The sequence below is a fragment of the Caretta caretta genome, chromosome 4 (genome assembly GCF_965140235.1).
Source record: "Caretta caretta isolate rCarCar2 chromosome 4, rCarCar1.hap1, whole genome shotgun sequence".
NCBI lineage: Eukaryota > Metazoa > Chordata > Testudines > Cheloniidae > Caretta > Caretta caretta.
In genome coordinates, this window is record NC_134209.1 from 102,180,445 (window position 1) to 102,203,040 (window position 22,596).

The 22,596-nt window shown below is 41.7% G+C and overlaps 1 protein-coding gene across 2 annotated transcripts in view; it reads left to right on the forward strand.

Moving 5' to 3' along the window:
• The window catches only part of FRYL (FRY like transcription coactivator), a 415,631-nt gene that overhangs the window by 6,332 nt on the left and 386,703 nt on the right, over positions 1–22,596 (forward strand). For both annotated transcript variants that reach the window (XM_048848366.2, XM_048848367.2), the window contains exon 2: positions 17,052–17,266. The gene's annotated coding sequence lies outside the window, so the exon portion shown is untranslated. The remainder of the gene's footprint in view (positions 1–17,051; positions 17,267–22,596) is intronic.

Here is a 22,596-nt window from a genome sequence, read left to right on the forward strand (position 1 = left end):
GACAGATTTGTCTTTTTATAATCAAAGATTAAATGCATAAGGTTTGAGACTATTAGAAACCCAACTTAGTCATGCAGTTTTAAGTCCATACTCTGGTGCCTGAATAAGTGGCCTGATTTAGTGTCAAATGCCCAGTAGCTTTTACTGACTTCAGTGGGAGCTGTTGGTTGCTCATTGATTTTGAAAAGCAACTTTAAGTGTCTGTTTTTGAAAATCTTGGCAGTGATGTATAAGAAAGCACAGTGCCTTATAGAACGTATTTATAACTTTGTAACAGCAACAAAAAAGCTGAATGAGGTACTCATTTTTAGCATGAGTTCCATAGGAATGTCAGGTTTCAGAGTAACAGCCGTGTTAGTCTGTATTCGCAAAAAGAAAAGGAGTACTTGTGGCACCTTAGAGACTAACCAATTTATTTGAGCATGAGTTTTCGTGAGCTACAGCTCACTTCATCGGATGCATACTGCAGCTGCAGTTTCCACGGTATGCATCCGATGAAGTGAGCTGTAGCTCACGAAAACTCATGCTCAAATAAATTGGTTAGTCTCTAAGGTGCCACAAGTACTCCTTTTCTTTTTATAGGAATGTCAGTAAACCAAATCTGCTCATGAAGTTTTTTCTTTTTAAAACAAACTAACCAACCACTCCCAAACCATGTCAAGAGCTGAATTCTGAAATTCATAATCTGTTAATAAGATGGGAAGAACACCAACAGCCAAATTGCAGGCTGTTCCATACTGCCCTGAATGTAAGGGGCTCAAGTTGTGAGACACAGTTAGTCACAGAAACTACCTCTTATTCTTGACTTTTGCATCAACAAGAGGTTTATGCATAGACTAGCCCGGGGTGGCCAACCTGAGCCTGAGAAGGAGCCAGTATTTACCAGTGTACATTGCCAAAGAGCCACAGTAATAAGTCAGCAGCCCCCCATCAGCTCCCTCCCAGCACCTCCCATCCACTGGCAGCCCCACCAGTCAGCGCCTCCCCCTCCATCTCCACAACTCCCGATCAGCTGTTTCATGGTGTGCAGGAGGCTCTGGGTGGCGGGGGAGCGAGGGCATGACAGGCTCAGAGGAGAGGGTGGGAAGGGGTGGAGTGGGGGCAGGGCCTATGGCAGAGCCAGAGGTTGAGCAATGAGCACCCCCTGGCACATTGGAAAGTTGGCGCCTGTAGCTCCAGCCCCGGAGTCGGTGCCTATACAAGGAGCCGTATATTAACTTCTGAGGAGCCGCATGTGACTCTGGAGCCACAGGTTGGTCACCCCTGGACTAGCCAATCATGTCAAAATGGCTAATAAGGCAGAATTATTGTCTGTACATGTATCTTGCAAGCACAGACCTGACATGACTTTTCAAAAAGGCAGTCCTGTATCTCTCTGGGTTCCAAAAGTAACCTAGTAGTATTCCCCCACCTGCCACCCCTTCAGCTGTCTAGATAATACCAATGGCCTTAGAAAAGTATTATTTAGCAGTTCTAAAAAGCAATGGAATTACTTTTCTTATGTCTCTCTATACTGGATATTATGGTAGTATTTTATACCAGTCTGCTTCAGTCAAAGTATATGTTCAATTTATAAAACTCTAGCAGATATTAGCAAACGTTTGGGGAATGGAGGTAGAAATCCCTACAATTTAATAAATCTTGGAAAATAATGCTGCTTCCCCATCAACTTTCAGCAATTCTGAAACAATATAGTGAGCTTGTGTGAATCACTTCTTGGCTTGGCTTCATCTTGCAGATGCACTAGTTTGTTTTTGACCTTCATTGGTGGTGGTTTTTTCTCTGTACATTTTTTTGATTGGGACTACAATGCTTCTAAGTGCAGTAGAATCTGCTTAATAGCAAACTGGATAATAACTTCTGGTTAATAGCAACATTTTGCCAGGAACCGAACCAATCCCATCCCATGGACTTTAATATTAATGGAATTTGGAAAATGGCAACAGCATGGCACTTATTGAGAATGTTTTTTGGAAGAAAGGTCCCAGCAGCAGGCAAGGTGCTGAGATGTGCATTCTCTGGCTGCAGCCCTGCAAACCTGCCTGCATGCAGACACTGCATCCGAGGTAAGGGCCTGTGGTCTGGGAGGGGAGGCTGTAGCCTGGGTGCTGGAGCTGTATAGTACTTCTCCCTGTGCTATCCAGGCTGCTCCCTGACGGGGGGCTACACCCAGGGTTCCTTGTGCTGGGATGTGCCGAGCACTGGAGAATGCGAGAAGTCCTGTGCAGCTCTGTGGGCTCCCAGTGTCCACACTCCCATAGAAAGCCCCAAGGTCCAGGCTGTAGCTGCCTTCCCTGCCCCCCCCCCCCCCCCCCTTTTTCTACTGCTCTGCCCACAGGCAGTAGGGCAGGTCTGTAGCCAGGGAAAACGCATCTAATTAGTAATTAAGATAATGATTACTTAATCTGCAGCAAGGAAAATTTAGGTTAGATATTAGGAAAATCTTTCTAACTATAAGGGTAGTTAAGCTCTGGAATAGACTTCCAAGGGAGGTTGTGGAATCCTCATCATTGGAAGTTGTTAAAAACAGGTTGGGCGAACACTTGTCAGGGACACTGTAGGTTTACTTGGTCCTTCCTCAGTGCAGGGGGCTGGCCTAAATGACACCTGAGGTCCCTTCCATCCCTATATTTTTCTGATTAATGGACTAAAAAGGTGTGGGGTTGGATGGAGAGAGAAGAGTGGGAGGAGATGTGGAGAGCTAGACAGCAAGATAGTGATTTAATGCACTATCCTCTAGGGACCGGATTTCATGTTTTGAAGTTGACAAGGTAAATTTAATGTTTAGTTCTGCAGGGCTATTTCTTTATAGGCAAACGGCAGACACAACTGATTTGGTCAACTTCACACACACACACACCGTTTATGTCTGCTTTATGATTGGAACTGTCAGGTGGCCAGGAAATAGGGATGAACAATGACTCCATCAACTTGTTAAAATGACCACTTTGAAATATTTGCATTAGTTTAATGACTGTGTATTTCAAAACATACTGTTGGGTTTCCTTGACCTCAGAGTATCACAACAACAGTCTAAAGGGTAAAAACAACAATCCTGTGATAAATTTTGTAGAGGTAACAGTGCTGGTGACATTTCGAGTCAACATCATGATCATCTTGTTTTTCATTATGATCTCTGAGTGCATGGGTTACCACAATCTTCATTGTCTTGCATAAAGAAAAGGAGTACTTGTGGCACCTTAGAGACTAACCAATTTATTTGAGCATGAGCTTTCGTGAGCTACAGCTCACTTCATCAGATGTTTACCGTGGAAACTGCAGCAGACTTTATATACACACAGAGAATATGAAACAATACCTCCTCCCACCCCACTGTCCTGCTGGTAATAGCTTATCTAAAGTGATCAACAGGTGGGCCATTTCCAGCACAAATCCAGGTTTTCTCACCCTCCACCCCCCACACAAATTCACTCTCCTGCTGGTGCTAGCCCATCCAAAGTGACAACTCTTTGCATAATCAAGTCGGGCTATTTCCTGCATAGATCAAGGTTTTCTCACATCCCCCCCCACCCCCATACACACACAAACTCACTCTCCTGCTGGTAATAGCTCATCTAAACTGACCACTCTCCAAGTTTAAATCCAAGTTAAACCAGAACATCTGGGGGGGGGGGTAGGAAAAAACAAGAAGAAACAGGCTACCTTGCATAATGACTTAGCCACTCCCAGTCTCTATTTAAGCCTAAATTAATAGTATCCAATTTGCAAATGAATTCCAATTCAGCAGTTTCTCGCTGGAGTCTGGATTTGAAGTTTTTTTGTTTTAAGATAGCGACCTTCATGTCTGTGATTGCGTGACCAGAGAGATTGAAGTGTTCTCCGACTGGTTTATGAATGTTATAATTCTTGACATCTGATTTGTGTCCATTTATTCTTTTACGTAGAGACTGTCCAGTTTGACCAATGTACATGGCAGAGGGGCATTGCTGGCACATGATGGCATATATCACATTGGTGGATGTGCAGGTGAACGAGCCTCTGATAGTGTGGCTGATGTTATTAGGCCCTGTGTTGGTGTCCCCTGAATAGATATGTGGGCACAATTGGCAACGGGCTTTGTTGCAAGGATAAGTTCCTGGGTTAGTGGTTCTGTTGTGTGGTATGTGGTTGTTGGTGAGTATTTGCTTCAGGTTGCGGGGCTGTCTGTAGGCAAGGACTGGCCTGTCTCCCAAGACTTGTGAGAGTGTTGGGTCATCCTTTAGGATAGGTTGTAGATCCTTAATAATGCGTTGGAGGGGTTTTAGTTGGGGGCTGAAGGTGACCGCTAGTGGCGTTCTGTTATTTTCTTTGTTAGGCCTGTCCTGTAGTAGGTAACTTCTGGGAACTCTTCTGGCTCTATCAATCTGTTTCTTTACTTCTGCAGGTGGGTATTGTAGTTGTAAGAAAGCTTGACAGAGATCTTGTAGGTGTTTGTCTCTGTCTGAGGGGTTGGAGCAAATGCGGTTGTATCGCAGAGCTTGGCTGTAGACGATGGATCGTGTGGTGTGGTCAGGGTGAAAGCTGGAGGCATGCAGGTAGGAATAGCGGTCAGTAGGTTTCCGGTATAGGGTGGTGTTTATGTGGCCATTGTTTATTAGCACTGTAGTGTCCAGGAAGTGGATCTCTTGTGTGGACTGGACCAGGCTGAGGTTGGTGGTGGGATGGAAATTGTTGAAGTCGTGGTGGAATTCCTCAAGGGCTTCTTTTCCATGGGTCCAGATGATGAAGATGTCATCAATATAGCGCAAGTAGAGTAGATGTTCTGGTTTAACTTGGATTTAAACTTGGAGAGTGGTCAGTTTAGATGAGCTATTACCAGCAGGAGAGTGAGTTTGTGTGTGTATGGGGGTGGGGGGGATGTGAGAAAACCTTGATCTATGCAGGAAATAGCCCGACTTGATTATGCAAAGAGTTGTCACTTTGGATGGGCTAGCACCAGCAAGAGAGTGAATTTGTGTGGGGGGTGGAGGGTGAGAAAACCTGGATTTGTGCTGGAAATGGCCCACCTGTTGATCACTTTAGATAAGCTATTACCAGCAGGACAGTGGGGTGGGAGGAGGTATTGTTTCATATTCTCTGTGTGTATATAAAGTCTGCTGCAGTTTCCACGGTAAACATCTGATGAAGTGAGCTGTAGCTCACGAAAGCTCATGCTCAAATAAATTGGTTAGTCTCTAAGGTGCCACAAGTACTCCTTTTCTTTTTGCGAATACAGACTAACATGGCTGTTCCTCTGAAATTGTCTTGCATGTACACAATTCTGTGTAGAGAAGATGGTTCTGAGTACAGACATAGTTAATTGTGCAGCAACCCTACTAGTACACGCACAAATAAGGTTTTATAAAAACTCAGATGCCATTGGGTTTTTGAAGAATACAGGAAGTAGTTTGTCATCCACATTTTTTCATCCATGTTGCAATGGTGATCCCATATCTGGGGTTTACCTGTATGCAAAGACATCCAAGGCTTTGTATGCGAAGATGCTTTTTTGACATGCTCTTCAAAACTGTCCTCATGTGGTGGGAGCTTGGCCAGTGACTTGTCCTTTTTGGTGACTAAATGGAGGTGCATGCAATTCAAGTCTTTGTGGGCCTCCTTTTCTTTCTTGCTCTGGTCATACTGCACTGCTGCTAACTTCCTTGCTGCAGAAATTGTGGCTTGTATATCACTCTCTTCCAATTCGAGAAGATATTTGGAGTTGTAAGCTCCCTTTGTCTCAACATTAATCCCCCCCACACACACACACCTGGTATACATCTTGTTACAGTATGTACAGCAGGAAATATGTTGCAGGAGTGAGTGTATCACAGATTGCATGGACAGGTATGAAACGATGCTCATCAGTTGTGATGGTGAAACTACCTGTTTCAATCCGCATGTTATCAATGTGTTCCATTTTTTGCAAAGTAATGAACAGCAAGGTCCAAAACATCTGTATCAGGTGATCTAATTACTATGGTTCCTTTGACACCAAGATATCCAAAAGTCATATTGGGACATGCAGAATGCAGAAGCATCCTTGTGTCTGCTTCCTAGATAAGTTCATGGAGTATAGGTCAATCAGTGTCTATTAGCCAGGATGGGCAGGGATGGTGTCCCTAGCCTGTTTGCCAGAAGCTGGGAATGGGTGACAGAGGTGGATCATTTGATGATTACCTGTTCATTCCCTCTGGGGCACCCAGCATTGACCACTGTCGGAAGAAAAGAAATTGGCTAGATGGACCTTTGTTTTGACCCAGCATGGCTGTTCTTATGTTCCTCTTGAGTACAGTGCAAGTTTTGGGCTTCTTCAACACTTCTACTGGTGATGGACTTTGCTACTTCTCTATTAGAAAGGCCTCCAGCAGGAAGGAGTGTTTGTGTTTTGTATGCTCCTACATTGTTGGGTACATTTTGAACCATACATTCACACAGGAATTTTACTAGTAACTTCTTGTTGGATGCAACGTTTTGAATTTTTTTTTTCCACCATGGAGTAGCAGTGCATTTACCAATCACCAGTGCATCCAACATTAAATCTGGTCTGGCACTGTCTTTCCGCAATTTCAGTTGTTGTCATATCTGTTGAAGACTCTGATTACAGAATTAGCTTTGTCAAATCCTTTTAGGACCTTCCTCAAATACTCAGCAGCCAATTTATTGGATGTGTGGAATTTGTCCCCAGCCATTATTTGCATGGCATCTCTGATGTACACTGTAGTTTCTTTGTTGCATACTCTTAGCTCATGGGTTTTTTCAGCTTGACCTTCCAGCTAATGCCCTAATTCATCTTTTGTCCATTCTTCTCATTGTTCCATCAGCCTTGAAGAGGGACATAGGCAGAGGTTCTATTGGGTGACTAAGAACGGTTGCTATTGAAACATCTTCTTGCTCTGGACAGCTCTGTGCAGAAAATGATCTCTGGAGTGATAGCTACTGTGATTTGTCCCTCTCTTGTCAGAGTTAAATTTGGTCGTCTTGGCTATGTCAGCAAATGTTATGATGCTAGATTTCTTAACTGGGCAGAAGAAGCTAGATGTCCCAGCAGAATCAAGTTCACCTCTTACAAATCTCTCCATTTGTTCTTCACCAGCATCTGCTATTTTCAGTAGAGACTCTTGTACATCTGATGTTAAGTACTTCTGGATGTGATTCAAGGTCAGACGGGTTTGTCGTGTTGAGGACGTGGTTGGTAAGAGCTGTAATATACTCTTCATCCCTCTTCAGTACAGAGGTAAGGTATTGCGTACATTTTCCCTTTGATATTTCTAGATAGGCCACTTCTTTCTCTCATAGCTTTTGCATATTCACTCAGGATCTGACTTGTGAGAGTCCATCTGATCAGTGCTGGCTTCTTTCTTGTCAGTCCCATACTCCCACTTCTGCTCTTTGAGTCTCTTTGGCAGTTTTCTCTGTTTCCGTCATTCCAATTTCATTGAAAGAATCAGAGGAATCTGATGCACAGCAAATTCCCTAGATTCAAAGGCACTGTGTACTACTTCAGGGTGATTTTAACATGTCAAGAACAAAGAGTGGAATAATTGAGCTTCTTTACAGTAGAGCAATATGGAAGCATGGTGCGCTGTGTGTCAGTAAAGTTTCCAATGACCCTCTTGTTCTGCATTGACATCTGGAAGAAGTATCTGCATAACCTAGAGAAGGTGATCCCAGAACATGAATATTGGAGACTGGGCATACTTCCAAGACTGAAATTTCTCCAGTAGTAATAGAATATACTGGGTTACAGCACCATCAAGCACTTTAATGACAAGTTGTAAGGACTCATTGTCTTCAGATTCCAACATCTTTAGAGTGTCAGCCGAACTTTGCCAGACAAATGATGGAACTACATGATACCTCCTTCCTGCTCACACTATTTAACAAATGAATAAAGTTTCAGAGCACTCAGGACCTCAGATGCTAGACTCAAGCCACAGAGCACAGTTGAATTGCTTATCCTCAAGCATTTGATCTACGCTACAAGCTGCAATAACATTAGAAACAACAACAGGGTCTAGCAGTCCTGCATCTCCCCAGAATTTCTGAATACATTGAGTAAACCAGGGTAGGGTGTGAAAATTACCCAGGCTGATCACATTGGGAGAGAGTTCATTTCATTTGCTGAGCAACAGCATACTGCTGCTGATTCATGGCTGAAGATATGCTGCTGTCCTAAAGCTGCTGACATTTCCTTACATTTCAGCATTGTAGCAGAGACTGTGGCCATGTTAGGTGGTTTGGCATTCATAATAGGTACATATGCAAATGCTGTGTAGGTTCTCTTCTTTGTTGCAAGCTTGTGATTGAAACCAGTCCAAAATGGAATCACTTGAGTGGAAACATTATTGATATCATTTGGTATTGGTAGAACATCACAGGGTAGTAGTCTTAAAAGACATCACAAGAGATCTCTGACAGTGTATACTTGTAGGTGACGAGTTTTTTCTCAAGTAAAAAGAAAAGGAGGACTTGTGGCACCCTAGAGACTAACATTTGTTTGAGCATAAGCTTTTGTGAGCTGCAGCTCACTTCATCGGACACGTACTCAAGCACTCTTTCATGATGAGTTGGTTCTGGACGTGTTCAAGGTTTTTCAAATGCTGCATGCTACATAGGAGACTCTGATTGCCAGGGGGAGAGAGTAAGTGACTTTTCTCTCCCATGCTTCAGTGATAGTCCAGCATTACAAGAAATATCTGCAGAATGTTCTTGAAATACCATGCTCTAGCCATTGACTGGAAGGTATTCTTTTCATCAATGGCCTGTGTTGATGTCTATGCTATAATCTTCTTCATGGGTGACATTTCCATCAGTATGAAGTGGTACAATTCCATTTGGAATTAACACACTTCCCTGGAGTCTTTTTTTTTTTCTTCAGTTTTTGCAGCGCTAGTGATGAACCGCCTCAATTCATCATAATTAATGCAGAATCCATGAAGATGTAGTATGTTAATTAAATTGCTGGAACCAAACTCGTGTAGCTGTGCAGCAAGGGTTATGTGCAGTGGCTTGATGATTTTGGAACTGTTAAATACTATGCACTCTGCAGTTGAAAGGCACCTTCTTTGGATGTCTTCTGAAGGATGATACTCATTGCTTGCTGAAGTATATTCCTCTTTATCAACCAATGGACAGATTCCTGCACTGGTTGGGGCACAAAAGTAGCTGACCTCTAAACTACAATCACTCAGGCTTTGGATAATATTCTCAGGCTTTAGTTTTGGCTGTTTCACACTGAAGGATTAAAGTGGCATTATATGAACCCACTTATTCATTTGAAAGCTGTTCTTCAGGCTCACTTGTCAGAAGAACAGTCACAAAACATTTGGATAATTTTAAGTTCCTGCTTCAGATTTATAGCAGCTTGGATAGCATCAGCTAATGTTGTTGTGCTGCATAAAACAGTGGTTGACTTGCTGTGCATGGAATAAAATTGCAGAGTTGTTTTTCTAATTTTGCCTGTAACTTGCTACTGGAATATCTTGCAGTTTTTATAACTGAAGGGAATAGGGCTTTTTACAATAAGAATGCTCTTCTCTTGTCCAAGCTGCTACAAAGACAATCCGCTGATAAAACACAGTGTTACAAGGTGACTGTGTTGTTGCAGTATAATTAGATAGTTTTGCTTTAAGATTTATTTTACTCAGGTAAGAACAAAGGCAGTGATGATCTACATCCTTAGCAGTCAAGTCTTCCATAGATATTCTGCTCAACATCTCATCTCCTCTTTGAAGTGCTGCCTCCCTTACATTGGTTGGTCTCAAATGTTTCTATTTTATAAAGTTTCTTGTGTGTGTTCTCAAGGAAAAAGTGCAAAAGGACCAGTTGCTGGAGGACATGGTCGCTCTAGTTGGTTTATAAGGAAGCAGGTAAATGTGATGCTTTCTGCTTAGATTGAGTCTGTCGACTTTCCTGGGTTGTTGTCACGCTGTCTGGAGTGGCTCAGGTTTGTGAGTGCCTTCTTCAGGACAGACTGTCAGTAAAGAGGGCAGACACCCCAAACTTAGATTTCACCAAGCCAGTGACAAAAGTGAACTCCTGGACCACAAACAGTCCCCTTAGACTCTCCAGTCTATTTTGCCACCCAGACAAACTGGACTTTGTGATAAAATGGTTACTTACACCAAAAATCACATAACATTTAGGTTGCTTCCAGTCTCAAGAGACTAGTCACTTACCTCAGATCAACTGGTTCTCTAGCTCTTACACAAAAGACAACACAGGTAGCCAACTCTATAATTAACTAAAGGTTTATTAGCTAAGAAAAAGAAATGAGAGTTATTGAGAAGTTAAAGCAGGTAAAATTATTTGCACAGGTGAGTCACAGTTTGTAATTCCAAATGGTTGTAGGGATGTAATAAACTGCCAGTTTCCCAAAAATCTTTTCAGGGTACCCAGATTGTCTCTGAGGATCTCCACTTTGCATCTGATACACTTCCCTGTAAGAGTCCAAACAGTCCAGAGATGCAGGATCTTTCCTTGAATCCATACTTACAGCTGCTTCTCACAGAAAACAAGCTGACAGTCACTATCCACATAGGCTTTTCCTTTGTTAATGGAGAGTGAAGAATGCATTTTGACTTCAGATCATCACACACTACTACTTGCTTTGAAATGAGCACTTTTCTGTTAAAGTTCTTCATTTGCATTCAACAAGGCTTCTTTCTTATTTGATAGATTATCTAGTTACAGGGGTATACACAATGTAAATGTATGCTACTACATTATAATGGCATAAAGATAAGTGGAAAACAATGCAAGTAACATCCCACTAGTTTTCATGAAGTTGAAACACCAAATACACTCATATATTTAACAATCATTTTGATCTATATTAATACACAAGTGAATTGGCCTGGGGATTTGACATGAGCTGGCACCTGGTCTGCCAGTGTCACAAGTACTACTCTGACATGCTTGTGTATTTCTGAAAGCAATCCCTGTGACAGAGTACTGGTGACACATCATCTAAACTAGAAAACTCATCCAGGAACTGCCAATACAATTAATCTGTCCTGGTTTAGCAGCATCACAGAATTCTGTCCAGCACTGGTGGCTTTTGACATTTTTTGCATTTTTTTGATTTCTTCTTTTGACAGCATATTTTTTTTCAAAGTTTGAAGAGTCTCTTTCTTGTTAATGTGAGCTTCAAGGGGCTAGTATCCTCCATGTCTTCATACACTGTAACTTCCCTGCAGAGGTAAAACTTGCAGCATGTATTCTTAGCATGTTGTTGTCTACCATCACCATCTTTCATTTTGTGCCCTTGTACAGACTTGTGCTAAACTAGCTCTACTGTAGCATCAAAATTGCCGTTTTTATTTAGTGAGCACTTTGAAGTCCAATATGAGATTGATTGATTGTTCTCTGTAACACTAATACTGGCCTGTGTATAGGTGTCACTGAACTAAAAAACTATTTTCTAGAATATTTCAGAGGCTAGTGCTGCATGCATGGGCAATTGCAAATTAAAACCATCTACCAGGCACACTAAATACTACATTATATGGAGAAACATTACATTAGGAATTCCCATACATTTCTATTTACCCATTATGCAGTACAAACTATAAGCATGCAATCTACTATTATTGGTGCACCGCCTTCAGGGTCAGACTGATATGGCCAAAAAATTTCAATTGAAAATATGAAAACTATTATAATCACTTGTGAGAGAGTTTGACAATTAAGAGTATGCAATGCAAAAACTTTTCATATTAGTATATTGCAAAATGTTGATATATGCCATTTTTTCCACATGCTAAACAGATTGATTATTTCTGGAAAAAAAAAACCCTTGCCCATGCAAAACCAATACAAACCTTCTTAATACATTGTCCTTTGGTAGCTTTGGCCAATAAACACCAAAGTAAGGTGTTGCAATTAACTTAAATTGTAGTCCTAGTTCATGGGTTCTAGCAGCAGCGGTGGTACTAGGCCTTAATTACACTAGACATCTTATTTACTTCTTAAAATTCTTAGCAGTAGAGCTCCAATGGTAGGAATGCTGTTGTAGACCTGGTGGTTGCTGGCATTTTGATCGCCAGGTTATGCACAACTGCTGTATGTTTAGACAGTGATATGGTGTTTTAGAACACTAGTATGAGAGAGTGCTGCCTAATACCTATATGTAGTGCATTAGTCTACCAAGTAGGTTACTCCTGTGGGAATTCTATGCCACTGCACAATGCAGAATTTGTGCAGAATTAATGTTCCCTGAAGAATTTTACTTTTTCCTGCAGCATTTGTGATTTCCACAAAAATGCTTTCTTTTGGTGGAAATGACAAATTTCAGCTCTGTGCGTGACTGGGCCTGTCGGCTGGAGCCCCAGCAGAGCGACACTTCCTGAATCTTTTTTGTTGTCTGTATTGTTACAGACCTACTTGTTGACAGGTATTTTGAAATAAATTACCAATATAATGGAAACTGGAGTGATAATATTGTGTTGTTTTGACAAAAATATGCAGAATTTTGCAGAATTTTAAAACTTGGTGTGCAGAATTTTTTATTTTTTTGGTGCAGAATTCCGCCAGGAGTAGTAGGTAATGCTGCTTGCAGGGGAGAGAGGATCAGCGATGCTCTATTTTGGTCTCCCTAATGTATAGTAACACGTCTTTGTTTGACAGGAAATATTAAGAAAATCATTGTCTCCAGATGATGAATGTTCAACTGGACTTAATGTTTTAATTATTTCTCTTGAGTCATATTTGTATCTTAAGTTTAAAAAACAAACCAACCCTCACACTTTGGGAAGAAGGATCACCTGAACAGTCTTAATTCTGACCTTGCATCACCATCCTTTTGGTTGCAGGGGTGGGGATGTTGAGTAATTCTTATTAGTCTGTGATTTACCTACATTCATTCTTCCCAACAGAAGGGAACTCTAATTGTATAGTGGCAGTTGAAGACTAAAGCCTTAATGCCCTGAGACTTAGCTGTGATTGAGCTAGCATTCTAAAAACAGTGTAGCCATGATGGCATGATTGGTGTATGGGATAGGTCCCTGAGTACATACCTAAGATCTTGGACAGGATTATACTTGGGGCTGCAAGCCTGTGACACCTTAGCTGTCCTTGTACTTTCAGCAGGCAAGCTCAATCAGAGCTAGAGCGGGTATGTCTGATTGAGCTGAAAATGTCACCTTCCAGCTCCAAAGCAGACTTACACTTAGACTTTAGACTTGTGCAGATCCACTTACAGGTTTGGGGCCTTGCTATCTGGTTTTTTAATAAATGGAATCCTAGCAAAAGTAAACCTTACCCATTATTCCTAAAGAGCTCTAGGTTCAGTATTGCCCTATGCTACTTTTGTTTGGCTCTGGCTCATTCTGCTTGTTAGTTCCTAGACGTTCCCCTATGGTTTTTAGAACCCTCCAGGCCTCTATGTTTCAGTGACTTCAGGCTTAAGCATCTAGCCTTCTGAAAACACTTAATAGCACTGTTTCTTATTGAGGTAGGAAAGTCTTGTGGCTAAGGCACTGGTCTGGGACCTGAAAGACACTTATTTTATGAATAGACAGACAAGTACAATTTGTAGCATCTAAGAACCCTGGTCAAGGATAAAGGCCCTGTCATGCTAGGTGTTGCATGGAAAAATAACAAATAGTACTTCCGCTCCTGTTTCAATTCCCACTTCTTCCTTGCACAGGTTATTTTAAGTTCTTTGCCCCAATTCCTTGTCTGAAAAATTGTAACAGTACTTCCTTTTTCTGTCTTGTCAGTTTTAGATTGTAAGCTCTTTAGGGCAAGGATTGTCTTATTATGGGCTTGTAGTGTCTAGAGAGGGGACCTCTAAATTTTACTTCCACACGAAAAAGATGACTAAAACAAGTTCCTAGATCGAACTATATCACTCATCACTTCTCATCTTAAAAAAAAAAAAAAAAGATTCCTTGGAAGGTGAAGACCTTAAGCCCCCTCCCCCCTCTCAAAAGTCGCTCCAGATGTTTTCCTTTGGAATAAAATAAAGACATTAGAGATTTCAGGTGGCTTTGGCAAAGTTTCCAGGGCAAGTGAGAGTCAAAATTTGTCTGTTGTACACTTAAGAAAGATGTGCAAAATTCACTGAGTATCCTTTTAACAGTTAAAATTTCAAAAGATAAACACTCTCTCCATAATGACCTAAGTGGAGGTGAAACTAGTGTAGTGTGGGGGGTCTTGTGTGACTGAATTTTGCTAACTTCATGTTCACATTTTATGAATCTTACGTGGTCCCCCAAACTTAATGAACAGACTGAAGCTTCTGGGCTTGGCAGTTGAAAAGATAATGGGTGGTGGTGGAGTTTCGTCATGTTGGATCTCCTTTTTCCTGACTGGGTTGAGAAGAATTGCAATATATGTACACTGTTATATCTTTGAATTACTTTGGTATAAAGTCTGGCCTCCAGACCTCCAGACCTCCCTTTTGACCCTCTGCCTTTCATTCCAACTTGTCGTGTGAGAAATTTCTGCAAAATTATTTTGTGGGTTTGTTCCTGCTCTACTGAAGTTAACTGGAGTTTTACTGTTGACTTCAAAGAGAGCAGGATTAAGCTCTAAAATGGGAAGAAACTTTAGTGAACACTGTAAAGAGAGGCTGCTCTTGCATGGACTTGCATAAGTCAGTCACACGTTCTGGCAAGATGTGTTGATTCCTAGTGAGTCACTTTTATTTAACCATTGAATCAGTGTTCACAACTAAACTGGCTCTGGATTGTTGCCTGCATTTTCTTGATGCAGTCTTTAAAAGCCTGTATTATACTTCTTTCCCTTCCCTGTGCTCTCATTTTGCACCCTCCCAGAAACTGTGTAACGGACTGTAGTTTGTCCATGGAACTGTCAGCATCACAAGCGCAATTCTTAACTCTTGAGTGAAATTAGTATCTATTATTGCAGGAAGGCTTTCACAATAGGACAAGTCTTGTAAAATGCTCTGAAAAAAGTCAATATTAGGTTTAATCTTATTTCCTCCACTAGGTTGTTCAACATTAGGGGCTCCCAACCAAGAGTGCCTCCTCTCTGACTCTTACTAACTTTGTTCTGGATGTAGTCCAGGAGAAGTACATCTGTCTTGATAGGATATTTTGATTATGCTGTACAGAAGAAACTCACGAATAGTGGGAACTTAGGGCTTGTCCACGTAAAAAGATGACCTGCATGAGAAGCCACCTAGGGTGACCAGATATCCAAATTTTATAGGGACAGTTCCTATATTTGGGGCTTTATCTTATATAGGTGCCTATCCCTCTCCACCCCCCCATCTAGATTTTTCACACTTGTTAGCTGAGCACCTTAGAGCCACTGAACTTGTGAATTTAAACTATTGTAAACCCCTTTGTGGACCTCTTATTTCTATTTTATGTGTGTGTGGGGGGAGGGAGTGGGGTTTCCATATCAACTTAAACAAAACTGAAAAAAATCCACTCCCACGGTGGAGATAAGCGTCCACTCAGAGCTTTGCACCACTTTAACTTTGTCTTTTAAAAAACAAACCAACAATTTAAGTTAAACCAGTGCAGTTTTGCTATGTAGACAAGATGTAAGGATCTGTTCCGGCTGCCACTGGAGTAGAATTTTCCAGTTGTTTTCAGTGGCTTTAGGATCTGGTTCTGACTGGAAGGAAAACAGTGAAGCTAATTCTACATTAAGTGCTATCAAATGTACAAAATAAACTGAAAAATGGGGAAACTTATATTTTATCTGAAAGAGCAGTTACAATAACTTTAGGCACAATGTTAGTAGGTAAAAAGTGGACAGAAGTCAGATTTAAGACAGTGTCACTTTAATGTTTTATGAAGATGTTCAAAACTTTTTTTAAAAAAAGAAATATGTACTAGTAACAACTTGACTTGTTTTGTTAAAGCATTACATTGTATCTTAGTTTATATAACTTGCTTCTAATGTTGCAAAACCTTAGCTTTCCTCTGGGCAGCCTGCTTCCAATCTTTTTGAAACCTAACTCTTCTGGGTGTAGTTGGCTCTTTCATTTTTAATTCTGTGCATCTTAACTAGATTTTTATCTTGTGCTCCTGGAAAACTCTAATTAGGAAGCAGAACCAATTTTGTGTGTGTGTGTGTGTATATATATATTTAAAGTAGATCATGTGTCATTGGGAGTGTTTCCCCCCTGGCAAACTGGTTTCCCATTGTTTACCTCTAAGAGGAAACCAATAAATGCTTGTTGCATCAGAACTCTGATAAAATGGTTCTTTCAGTATAGCTCTGTTTATATGTCTGGAGCCTTTTTTTTCATAGAATGAGCAAAAGAAATTCTGCTTATGAGAACTAAATGAACAGGAGATGTAGACTGCTGTTGCATGTTGAGACTTGAATTGTTGAAAGTAGTTAAAATTGCTTGATCTGCCTCCAGGGGAAAATTAATAATTCTCCTAAATATTAAAGTGTTTGCTATATTTCGGTAGTATGGAAGGAGAACAAAAAAAGCAAACCCTGCAGGGTAGGCAAGTTGCAACATGAGTGTAACTTAAAAGCAAACTTCCACAGTAGGGGAATCTCTTGTTTAAGCTCATGATTTTTGTGGTGCCTCATTAAGGAGGCACAGCTGCAGTTAAAATGGTGAATTTGTCATTCTTATAAAGTGATTGGTTCCACAGAGACAGTATAAATATTTCTGAATGGAATTTCTCTCAATAGTGAGAGCTCATATACATGTGTTTGAAACAGAAAAAGTTATCAAGTTTAAATATATATAAAACTCAATAGGTAAACTCTCTTAATATAAAAAAGTATGTTTGCTTCATGTATGTACACATTTCCATAAAATATGAAACAGAATCTGACTCTGAGATCTGATCCTTTTAAGCAGTTGGGATCTGGAAAGATCAGTGTCTAATTTTCTGTTCTACAAAAGAGAATTTACTAACTAATTTCTGAATAAAGATTTCTAATTTTGAAATCTAAGATCTATGTTTGTTTTATTGTGGCTTTTCATTTTTAAAAAGTTGTGTTTTTAAGGTGCTTTGTGAAAAATTCTGGATATTGTTGGCCACTTTCAGTGATTAACTGTCTCTTAATTGCAAACTGCTATGAGAATTGACTAAGCTATTTCCCCTCTCCCCCTTTTTTTCTTTCAGACATTTAAACTTAATTTCTTGGTACTGTACCTGGAGACCTTTTTGTCCTTGTTCAGCTGCATACCAAGTGACTCATAGCTGTATACGTCTTTTTGTATCTACTTTCACATCGTCAAAGCACAAGTTGGACTCCTGGAAAGAAATGTCATGATGGATCCGTCTTAAGTGTGGTGCACTAACAATTTATATTGTTGATCAACAATGCCTTCCAAGTGGTAAGACCATATTGAAAAATTATCATATTACAGAACAAAAAATACTTTTAGATGGATTGTCTGAATACTTTTCCCTACTCATGTCCCTGCTACCTGTGCTATTGTACGTTTAACTTCATGCAAGAGCTTCAACTAATACTTCAGATATCGGCTGCTACTTACCTGGCATTAAGAAATTAGTGTAGATAAAACATTGAAAGGGACTGTCCCATCTCTCGTTACTTTTTTCATGTATGCAAGGGTACCAGTTTAACTAAATCAGTGCAATCCTCTTGTGTAGACACCTGTTTTTGGAAGAGTGCCTTATACAAATTTTAGCTCAAGTTGATTCCTTACTGCTACTGATGTGTCACAAGGCATCCTTATTGTTACTAATAAGGCACTCTTAATCCAAAATATTTGTCTACAGAAGGGGGTTGCATTAATATAACTAAATCAGTGTCTAAACTAGTTCTAAATCATCCTTTTTGGATGTTGTGAGTCATTCATTTAATGACTCTGCAATACTGATAGGCTATGTTGCTTTTACTGGTGGCCTTTGAGAACAGGGTTGAGAAATGTTGTTGGACCACAATTAAGAAATCTAGCAGTTCTGTTGCCTCTGCCATAGTGTTTATCAACGGAAACAGGATTATTTTTTCAGTGCTGGTCCCTATGTGTATTCCACGCATTGGATATGCATGTGCACCACACTCATGAGTCTGGAATTTTCTTAGCAAGCAGTCTCCGTTGGTTGTGCATGTGCCATATATCTCTTTGTGCTCTAAACTGAGGTTATAAAGGAGGATGCAGATTGATGCCCTTCCAGTTCCTTCTTATTACTGTATGGTCTCAGTTGGAATCTTTGGTGTCTTTGGCTCCTCTTCTACTATGTCACTTCTGTAAACATATTGTAAATAATTTTGGTTTTTAGTGTTTAGTATAATGTAAATAGGTCTATCTACCCCACCTCCAAGAAAGCTGGTATTCTGCCCAGGGTTTCTGGATTCAAAAACTGTTTCCTGCCCTCACTGTTTTTCTGTGAGCGATGAACATCAATACTCCCTCTACTGCCTGGGTGAGGCTCACATCTCCCCCACCAGTTCTGTACCTGGCTGTCAGGAACTGAGATTTAGAAAATATCTGATGAAGACCATGAGACCCCAATCAGATGTGGGCTGCCCCTTTCCCCTACCCCCATCAGTCTCATCAAGCAGGCGGCACCCATTCAAGCATGAGCTTGGGAATAGAGGCTAAGATTTCTAAAAAGAGGCAGCTTCCTGTGAGAGTAAGGGGCACTCTCATAGTCAGAGAGACAAACTGTTTTTGTCAAACTGTCCTGAAGAGGGGATCCTCCCTGGTCCCGTCAAAGTCAGAAGAGCCTGCACAGATGGGCACAAAAGATTTAGGCCCAAGTAAATCTTCTTGGCAAGAGAAAGTGGCATGAAAGGGTATGGATTTGCTGGTTCTGCTACCAGTTTCAGTGTTTAAGGCAAAGGACAAATATCACTTCCACTGCTAGAGTGGACATGATGCTTGTAATGACACAGCCCCAGGTGGATCCAACTTCCACTGTGACCAGGGAAGCTCTAGATCCAATAGCTCCACCAATGGACTTTCTCCGCACCCAAAGGCAGTCAAACCTGTGTCTCCCCAGAGGACCCGTTTTTGCATTCCTCATCCTCTTTCAGCCCTTCTGTGAGGTCAGTCTCTATTCCAGGATGCTGCTGTTCTGGAGGAGGAAGAGGCAGCTATTCTGAGGATGCAGAGTTGTTCTTCCCTCCCACCTGCCAGGCTTGGTATGTGGCCATTGGTACCGTCAGTTTTGGTTGTAATCTAGGATCTCGCCTTTTTCTTCTGCTGAATCAGAAACTCCCCAAGAGTCTTTGCAATACCAGGCAGAGCCCATCCTGGACCAAAAACCCTAGAAGATCAGGGTTTTGGCCTCTAGCCACATGTGATTGGCCAAGAGACAGGTGGTACCCTGTGCCATAGGGTCTTCTCCCTCTGATTGATCCCTTCTGCTGGTTCTACTGTGGGCCATGGATCCCTACCCTAGATACCCAGGTTCCATACATGAACCCTACTTACCATCGTTTGGCCAACGTCAGCTGGCCCAGTTGGAGTATTCAGAGGAAGAAGACAAACTGTATCTGATTGGTTCCAGTGGTGATTACATGATCTTCACTGGATGAGGTGGTTACTCCATCTTATCTGTCTCCACCTGATGACTTTGGCACTATAAGGATCACATGCACATGGTGGCATCCAAGCTGCATATTCAGTTTGAGGAAGTTCAGGAGCCTCAACACAGATTGCTGGACAGTTTTGCAGCCTTCCAGTCCCAGTCTGGTGGCCCTCCCTATCAATGAGGCCATCATGGACCCAGCAAAGACTGTGTGACATACTTCCGTTTCTTGTATTCTCACCCCAAAGATGGTTGAGAAGTGTTGTTTGAGAAGAGTTGTTATTCTTGGTAGAACAAGCAGCCACAGAAAAATCTCGGTAGCAACACCTAAAGCTACTCCTTTGGATGTTGCTGCCAAGTGACTGGATCTTCTGGAAAGAGAAGTCTTCTCTTCCCCCTCCCTCCAGTTCAGGATCGTAAACTATCAGGCCCTTCTGGCTAAATATTTTACCAATTATGCAAAGATTTTTTTTTTTTTTTTTTAAGGACAAGCACCTGGAAGAGGATAGAGCCCTTTTCTAGGCCTCAATTGACGAGGGCAAATAGATGCCAGAATTTCCCTCAAGGCTGCTGTAGATGCTGCAGATGCTGCGTCCAGATAAATGGTTATAGCCACTGTTGTGAGGAGAGACTCATGATTACAGTCCTCAAGTTTTCTAGAAAAGTGTCATGCCATCCAGGATCTGCCCTTTGATATGATCAATCTCTTCCATGAGAAGCCAGATAAATCTCTCCAAATCCTCAAAAATAATTCTTTACTCTCCAGTCATCTATACCCCTGTCTTCTCGTGGGGAAATCACAGACAGGTATAGGATGAGACTGCCTCCTCAACTGCCTGCCTTTTTATTATAAGTGTCCTCAGTAAACACCACATCAAAGTCTGAGTTTGTAGGCTCAGAAATGCAACTTCTGCAACATCCCCCCCAAATCTCACTCTAACCCCCAGATAGGGAGTTCCTTTTGAGACTGTAAAGATCCATATCCTTTTATTGATGCCATATTATTCCCCTTCTCCAGGTTTTTGGTAGTCCTCTTACACAATTTGCCTGCAACTGGAGGGCCCTAACTACCAACAGATGGGTACTGGAAGTTACTTGTGGGGGCTATCTGATCTTGAGTTTCTGGCAACTCCAACTCCCAAACCACTTTCCGGGTTCCTTTTCAGTGACCACCCTCATGAGGAGATTTCCACTCCAGGAAGTGGATTCCCTTCACTTTTGCAGAGCCTTCCTAAAGGTTCCACCTCCCTATTGGGGGAAGGGATTCTACTCTTCTTACTACTTGATAGTCAAAAAGAATGGGGGATGGATGCTGATTTTTGACCCGTGATGACTGAATATATGGATCTGAAAACAAATTCCTCATGATCTTTGGCACCAATAATTCCCTCCCTAGAGGAGGGCGTACAGTTCACTGCTCTTGACATGAAAGATGCATTCTTTCTCATAGACATTCACCTATCCCACATGAGGTTCCTCTTCAGTCAAGGCCATTACCAATTCACAGTCCTTCCGTTGGGACTAGCCACAGTACGCAGGGTCTTTACAGAGGTTTTTTTCAGTAGTGGCAGCTTGGAGGAGGAGAAATGGGAAGGCAGCGAATCCCAATCTTGATGATTGGCTTCTGGCAAGCAGCTCCTCTGATGGAGTCTAGCGGGCAACCTGATTCCTACTCCATCTGCTGCCTTCCCTAGGTGTTTGCATCAACTACGAGAAATGCACAGTGACCTGTTCATGAGGTCTACAAACTTCATAGGACTAACATTAGACTCAACCCACAGCAAGAGCGTATCTACCTTTTGGAAGTTCCAGGGTGCTCTTACAAAACTATAAGGTGCCACAGGACACTGTGCCGCTTTTATAAACCAGGTCATTCTCAGACATGTGACTTCAGTTTGAACTTGTCTTTCCCTCCTTGGCCACGTAGTCTTATGCATATATGACGCCATTTGCCAGGCTCTATCTTTGTTGTCTGCAAGCCTGGTTTCTTTCTGTGGACCCAGAATCAATGACAAGATGGCAAGTCTGTCCAAGGTCTTGGATGCTTTTGTCTGGCTGACAAAGCTGGAGAAAGTTTGGGAGGGATCGCTTTCCTCACACCAACTTCCAATGCAACTATCATTATAGATGCCTGTCTCTTAGGTTGGGGCACTCATATGGGAGATCATACAGCACAAAGCATCTGGACCCCTCAGGAGTCTCAAATTCATGTGTTTACTAGAACTCAGGGTGGTCCATCGAGCCTGCAGTGTCTTCCCTCCCACTCCTCTAATCCCAACATGTCTGAAATAATATCTGACAAGATGAAAGCTGTCTTCTATATAAGCAAGTAGAGGGGAACAAGAACCCTTCCTGTCTGTATGAAATCAGTCATCCTCTGGAGCTGGTGCATCAGCCATCACATAACTCTTTCAGCAGCATACTTACTTGGATGCAGAGCTCCCTAGTGGACAGTCTCTGCAGACATTTTTTTTTTTGCAAACCACAAATGGGAAATTCACAATTTGGGTGAAGAGAACCAATAGGGCATGCCTCAGAGATGAACAAGAAATTTCCACTATACTGCTCCAGAGCAGCTCTGGGCAAGGGCTTGATGGGAGATGCCCTCCTCCTATCATGGCTGAGGTATGCTTTCCCTCCTATTTCATTAATAACACAGGTCCTAAGGAAAATCTATCTGGACAGAGTTCAAGTCATCCTTATTGCTCCCAGCTGGCTGAGACAGTTCTGGTTTACAGATATGCTGAAACTCTCAGCTCAACTGCCTATAAACATAATCCCATTTCTGGACCTTTTAACAAAACATAAGGGCACTTTAATGCATCCCAATCTGGAACCACTGCAGCTGAAAGCCTGGAATTTGGATGGGTATTGGATGAAGAATGCCCAAGTTCCAGAATTGTTCAATCCATCCTCAACCAAAGCAAGAAAGACACCCTCCTAGGAGTTCTTATTCAGCAAGATGGAGGCATTTCTCCTCTTGAGCTCCAGTTATCTCCAGAATTTGCTAGGATCCCTTTTATCCTGGAAATATTGGCTTACCCTTATGTCTTACGGTGTCTCTGTACTCTGGTTCATTTAATAGCCATCAGTGCTTTTCAGCCTCCAGTGAATAACTGCACGATCTTCGCTCATCCTTTTACAACTAAACTTTTAAAAGGCT